Genomic DNA, 6,327 nt, shown 5'->3' with positions numbered 1-6,327 from the left:
GCAACAGAGGTTGAGATGGTTAGATGGCATCATCAACACATCAAACATAAGTTTGAGCAAACTCCGGGAGATAGTGAAGGACAGGGAAGCCTCACATTTTGCAATTTATGTGGTCGCAAAGAGTTAGACATGACTTGGCAACTGAAAAACAACAACAAAGCATTTCACAGCTGTGCCCAAAGTTCCTGGCCATCCAATCCCTGATGCCCTCAGCCCTTCCCTACCCCATTCTAAAGATCTGGGAGACAGGGCTGCTGGCAGCTTGCTTTCTTGCTGGCCACCCTTTCTTTTTTAAAGGGCATCTCTTTCTGGCCTGTATCCACTTGTATACGTGGTGCCCTGGTGCTGTATACCCCACCCAGAGACCTCAAACACACATTGCACTCATCACATGTACCTATCTCCAGCCCCGCTGCGTGACCAACTCCTACTCATTCTTCAAGTGTCAGCTTGAAATGTCACTTCCTTAGGGCAGCACTTTGTGACTAACCCTCAATGCCAGGAGGTTAGGTCTTCCTATAATATATTGTCACTACATCTAGTACTTTTGTTTCATAGCATTTATCACAGTTGTAATTAATTATTTTCATAATTAGTGACTACTTATTATTACAGTCCAGTCTTTTCCACTGGACTACAAGCTCCTTGGGATCAGGGCCCTACCTAAGGATATTCATTGCAGCTATTTTGTAACAACAGAAATACCAGGAATGGAGAATTGGTTCATGACAATGTGATAGAATACTATGTAGTCATTAAAATGAATGAAGCTCCTGCCACCCTCCTTCAAGTCCCACCCAGGACCAGTTGACAGAGGATGAGAAGGCTCAAGGTTGATTTGCAGAAGGCTCTGTGCAGAATGCAGCCGTGAGGCAGAAATGGGCAGGAGGAAACCCATCCTTCCCACTGCCTGGTGATGGGAATGTCGTTACTCATCATTATACTTTAATAATCATTCTCCAAATGTTGGCTTCCTGACACTAGGACTCTTTTACTACCCAAATCAAGACCATTTCCATTAGCGGATTGTAATGGTTGCACTAGATTGGAAACTGGTCATTCACATTTCTCATAACACACAGCAGAAAGCAGACAAAAAGGTATCCTGGTGTCATTTAAGATGATTAATCATGACTCTTATTGGAGAAAAGTGCTTTCCCCCACTCTTGATGGTTTATTTTATATGGTGGGAGATTCTCCAGAGTAATACTCTTGGCCTCTCTCCCCAGAAGAGAAGTTAATAACTTAGTCGACTGACAAATTTGACAAGAACAAACTGAACATTAGTTCAGCATCTCCATTTCTCCTTTTGGGAGTTAGATCACCCACAGAAGCATGCATTCTGTAGGATGTTTTAAAGGGACTTGTCCCAGTGGGGAGACTTAAGTTTTCTAGCATGATCTATAACGGGGGAAGCCTCTAAGTCTGGGGTTCACTATTGGAAAGTTCATTTATCCAATAATGTGAGTCCCCTTCTTCAATTTTAACTTTATCAAAGTAATAAAAAGTAATATTGACTTCTACTTTTTAATTGGCCTTGAACTCAGGGCAAGGAAAGAGGGGGCTATTTATTGAGGATCCACAGAACTTCAACATCTGATTCACTGAACCAGGAGCCTTAAGAAATAAACAGGGAGTAGAATTTGGGGACCCAACTAACATGTGAAGAGGCTTTGGTGAGGCCAGGGTCTGTAGCTTAGGTCTGGACTTTAGTAAACCTGTGTTTATGGCTGCCATGGTTTGTGGACCCTCATACTGAGCCATGTGGCTGGCTTTTTTTCTGATGGAGTTGTTTTTGTCCTTTGTAACTGGGCAGGAAACTTCAGGTTTTAAGTGTCAGATATGTGGGATTTTCTCCTTGGTGGGTCATCACAAGTCTCTGAGTTTGATCCACAGTTGAGGATCTGTTTTTATAGAGACAGGGCTATGGGTTAGCTGTAAGGGTACGGAGGATGGGTCTTTCCTGCCTTCAGCCAAAAAGCTTCTGTCAAAGGTCATGTAGGTGACCTTAACATTCACAACGACAGGGCTTAGCCAGACATGACCCTGGGAGATGTCGGGGAGGGGTACTTAGCAGGGAGTGGCTCAGTTGACACCGGTCTTGGCAGGTGTCTGCTACACAGGATCTGACAAGCACAGGTTGGTCACACTGCTCTTAGGAGAGACACAGCCACAGCAAAAGTGAGAGTTTTGGGTGTAGTGTGTTACAGTTCATCCTTGAACTACTCAGGTATTAAGCTAAGCATATGTGCATGGGCCACGTGAGGGCCACAGAGATGCTGATGGGCTGCAGTGACTTAACAAACCAGAGGAACTGCACAAGCCTTCAGTCACGGAGAAAAGAGAGTCCTTGTGTATGTGAGCCTTTTAGATGGGAAAAGGGTGCAAAACAATTAGTTATTAGCTGTATCATTCATCAGTACAGACAGTCTGCTTCAAATATGATTCAGAAGAGTGTTATTTTGAAATGACTTCATCCAAGAAAGGGAGTTATGGAGGGACTAATACGACTGAAATGGATGAATAAAAAAGGGAAAAGGAGAAGCATCTAGATCGATGTGCTCTTAGAGAGGATACCAGAACACAGTGAGGTGTCTGTTATTAGCTCAGAAACAGTGACTATGTCCTAGATAATTTTAGCAAGGTTAAAAAAATTCTAGATTTCAGAGATGACTGGAATGACTCCTTTTAAAAGGGTCCAAACTTAGGAAACTATTAAGAGGTAATTTCTCTTCTCAAAATGAGAAAGAGAGAGAAAGAGAGATATCACAGAATGAACAAATTAGAGATAAAATTATAACTTACTTTTTTTGTATGCCAGAACTATTTTATTGACGTTATCAGTTTATCTGCTGAGTTTGGTGCAGGAACATTCTGATTCACCTCTATCATGTTTTGACAGTACCTTCAACTATATGGGAATTAAAGACACTTGAAAAAAAAAACCACAATACCATTATGATGCTCAAAACTTATTTCATTAATGTTATTGAATATTCAATTAACATTCAAATTTTCCAAGTTATCACATAATTTCTTTCAACTTGTTTTTGGAATCAGAACCCAAATAAAACCCAATCATTAATATTAGTTTATAGGTTTCTTCAGTTCAGTTCAGTTCAGTCACTCAGTCGTGTCCGACCCTTTGCGACCCCATGAATCGCAGCACGCCAGGCCTCCTTGTCCATCACCAGCTCCCGGAGTTCACTCAGACTCACATCCATCGAGTCAGTGATGCCATCCAGCCATCTCATCCTCTGTCGTCCCCTTCTCCTCCTGCCCCCAATCCCTCCCAGCATCAGAATCTTTTCCAATGAGTTAACTCTTCGCATGAGGTGGCCAAAGTACTGGAGTTTCAGCTTTAGCATCATTCCTTCCAAAGAAATCCCAGGGCTGATCTCCTTCAGAATGGACTGGTTGGATCTCCTTGCAGTCCAAGGGACTCTCAAGAGTCTTTTCCAACACCACAGTTCAAAAGTAGCAATTCTTCGGTGCTCAGCCTTCACAGTCCAACTCTCACATTCATACATGACCACAGGAAAAACCATAGCCGTGACTAGACGGACCTTTGTGGCAAAATAATGTCTCTGCTTTTGAATATGCTATCTAGGTTGGTCATAACTTTCCTTCCAAGGAGTAAGCGTCTTTTAATTTCATGGCTGCAGTCACCATCTGCAGTGATTTTGGAGCCCAGAAAAATAAAGTCTGACACTGTTTCCACTGTTTCCCTATCTATTTCCCATGAAGTGATGGGACCGGATGCCATGATCTTCATTTTCTGAATGTTGAGCTTTAAGCCAACTTTTCCACTCTCCACTTTCACTTTCATCAAGAGGCTTTTTAGTTCTTCACTTTCTGCCATAAGGGTGGTGTCATCTGCATATCTGAGGTTCTTGATATTTCTCCCGGCAATCTTGATTCCAGCTTGTGCTTCTTCCAGTCCAGCGTTTCTCATGATGTACTCTGCATATAAGTTAAATAAACAGGGTGACAATATACAGCCTTGACGTACTCCTTTTCCTATTTGGAACCAGTCTGTTGTTCCATATCCAGTTCTAACTGTTGCTTCTTGACCTGCATACAGATTTCTCAAGAGGCAGGTCAGGTGGTCTGGTATTCCCATCTCTTTCAGAATTTTCCACAGTTTATTGTGATCCACACAGTCAAAGGCTTTGGCATAGACAATAAAGCAGAAATAGATGTTTTTTTCTCTTGCTTTTTGGCATAGTCAATAAAGCAGAAATAGATGTTTTTTCTCTTGCCTTTTCCATGATCCAGCAGATGTTGGCAATTTGATCTCTGGTTCCTTTGCCTTTTCTAAAACCAGCTTGAACATCAGGAAGCTCACGGTTCACATATTGCTGAAGCCTGGCTTGGAGAATTTTGAGCATTACTTTACTAGCATGTGAGATGAGTGCAATTGTGCAGTAGTTTGAACATTCTTTGGCATTGCCTTTCTTTGGGATTGGAATGAAAACTGACCTTTTCCAGTCCTGTGGCCACTGCTGAGTTTTCCAAATTTGCTGGCATATTGAATGCAGCACTTTTTTTTTTTTAGGCAAATATTATATTTATTAACTATGATTGGAAGATACATTCTTGATTTATTATCTCCATATTCAAAAATAATTTCAAAGTAACAAAATAATTTTGTCCACCATAGAATCCAGAATAGGGTTGGGCTCTGGGGACCAAGTTCATTGTTCACAGGGTGGGCAGAAGGCTCTGCCTCTAAACAATTTTTTGAGCTAGTTTAACTTTCAGCTCTGAGTCCTGGTCACAGTCTTGAAATCACAGAAGGTTAGAGACTGGAATTAGCCAGAGGGATGAGTTTCTGGTTCAGACACGAGGAGAGGGTTTCTTGGAAGTGATCAATGAAGCCTCTGCAGCAGAAACAGAAGACAAGGGCAGAGGGCATGGGGGCCGAACCAGAGGGGCCTGGCACTGGGGGGGGGCGGGTGAGGAGCCCTCTCACCACTTCCTTGTTTTCACCTGTGTGTCTCCACTCCGTAGAACAGGGGCTGCGTTCAGTCAGTAACCTTGATGTAAGAATGTTCTTCTCGTAGTTTCTCATAGAATTTAAAGACAGGGCCCAGTAGGACCCTTGATTGAACCCAGGAGAGATCCCAGGATGCCAGGAGCTACAAGCTTTTGATTACTGAGGTGGTCTGGCCAATGGTCCCAGCTCCTGGAAGGCACGGTCAGGTTGTCTTACAGGGACAGCCTAGGGACAGATCCGTACGATGACACTGGATTGGGGCCTGCAGACTCCACACTGCTCAGGCCACGAATCATAGCCCTCGGCACTGTGGTCAAACAACACAAAGCGGACGCCCTTCTTGATGTTGGTGAAGGCATGCATGATCCGAAAGGAGAAACTGCCTGTCCGCGGCCGGACGGGAAAACGTTTATGGAAGAAATAATGCAAGATGGCATAGTTGGCATCTAGAAGCTTGACGACTAGCTGATACATCCGGTCACTGCCTTGTTGTTCTGTCCAGCGGCGACAGACAGAAATCCAAATCTTTCCACTATCCAGGAGTTCCTGCCACAGACCCTCCTCCTCCAGGTCCAAAATTTCTCCTTTGTACCAACACCTGTAGACAGGACTGTAGCTCGTCTCCCCAGAAGTCTTCAGCCTGGCCCCCAAGTCTTCCTCTTCCTCTGAGCTATCGCTACCACTCAGCACCATACAGTTCCAGAGGTCTTTGCCCGCGGGGTTCGCGGTGAGCTTGCGTCCTATGGGTCTGCGCTCGCAGAAGCGGCCCAGGATGCAGGGCCCAGGATGCAGGTCGTCAGCAGGGGGCAGGCAGGTGCTGATGACGGGCCACAGGTCGGGGTGTTTCCGAGGCAGGATGCTCCGCCACAGGTCCCAGCCGTCCACCACGTCTCGCCAGTGCCGGCACACCGGGCGGCAGTGCCGGAGCAGCGTGCTTGGGGGCAGGTAGCTCAGCACCTTCCGGAGCATCTCGATGGGCAGTTGGTTCGGGCCTGGAGCCTCCTGTGGCTCGCGGTGCGGATCTGGGACGCGGGCGGGCAGGCCCCAGGAGGTTGAGGCGCCCATGGTCTCCTCGTCAGGCCCCGCGGCTGCTGCTGCAGCAGACCACCGCAGCCGCTCTCCGCCCCCCGCATCCCAGCGCCCGCAGCCAAACCCCCTCTGAATGCAGCACTTTCACAGCATCATCTTTCAGGTTTTGAAATAGCTCAACTGGAATTCCATTCCTCCACTAGCTTTGTTCGTAATGACGCTTTCTAAGGCCCACTTGACTTCACATTCCAGGATGTCTGGCTGTAGGTCAGTGATCACATCATCGTGATTATCTGGGT

The 6,327-nt window shown here is 45.5% G+C and overlaps 1 pseudogene; it reads right to left on the bottom strand.

The window, feature by feature from the left end:
- Positions 1–5,224: 5,224 nt before the first annotated feature.
- Positions 5,225–6,064, bottom strand: LOC102287476 (F-box only protein 27 pseudogene; annotated as a pseudogene).
- Positions 6,065–6,327: the final 263 nt, after the last annotated feature.

Source organism: Bos mutus, chromosome 15, assembly GCF_027580195.1.
Source record: "Bos mutus isolate GX-2022 chromosome 15, NWIPB_WYAK_1.1, whole genome shotgun sequence".
NCBI classification, from domain to species: domain Eukaryota; kingdom Metazoa; phylum Chordata; class Mammalia; order Artiodactyla; family Bovidae; genus Bos; species Bos mutus.
This window is presented reverse-complemented; position numbering and strand designations above follow the sequence as displayed.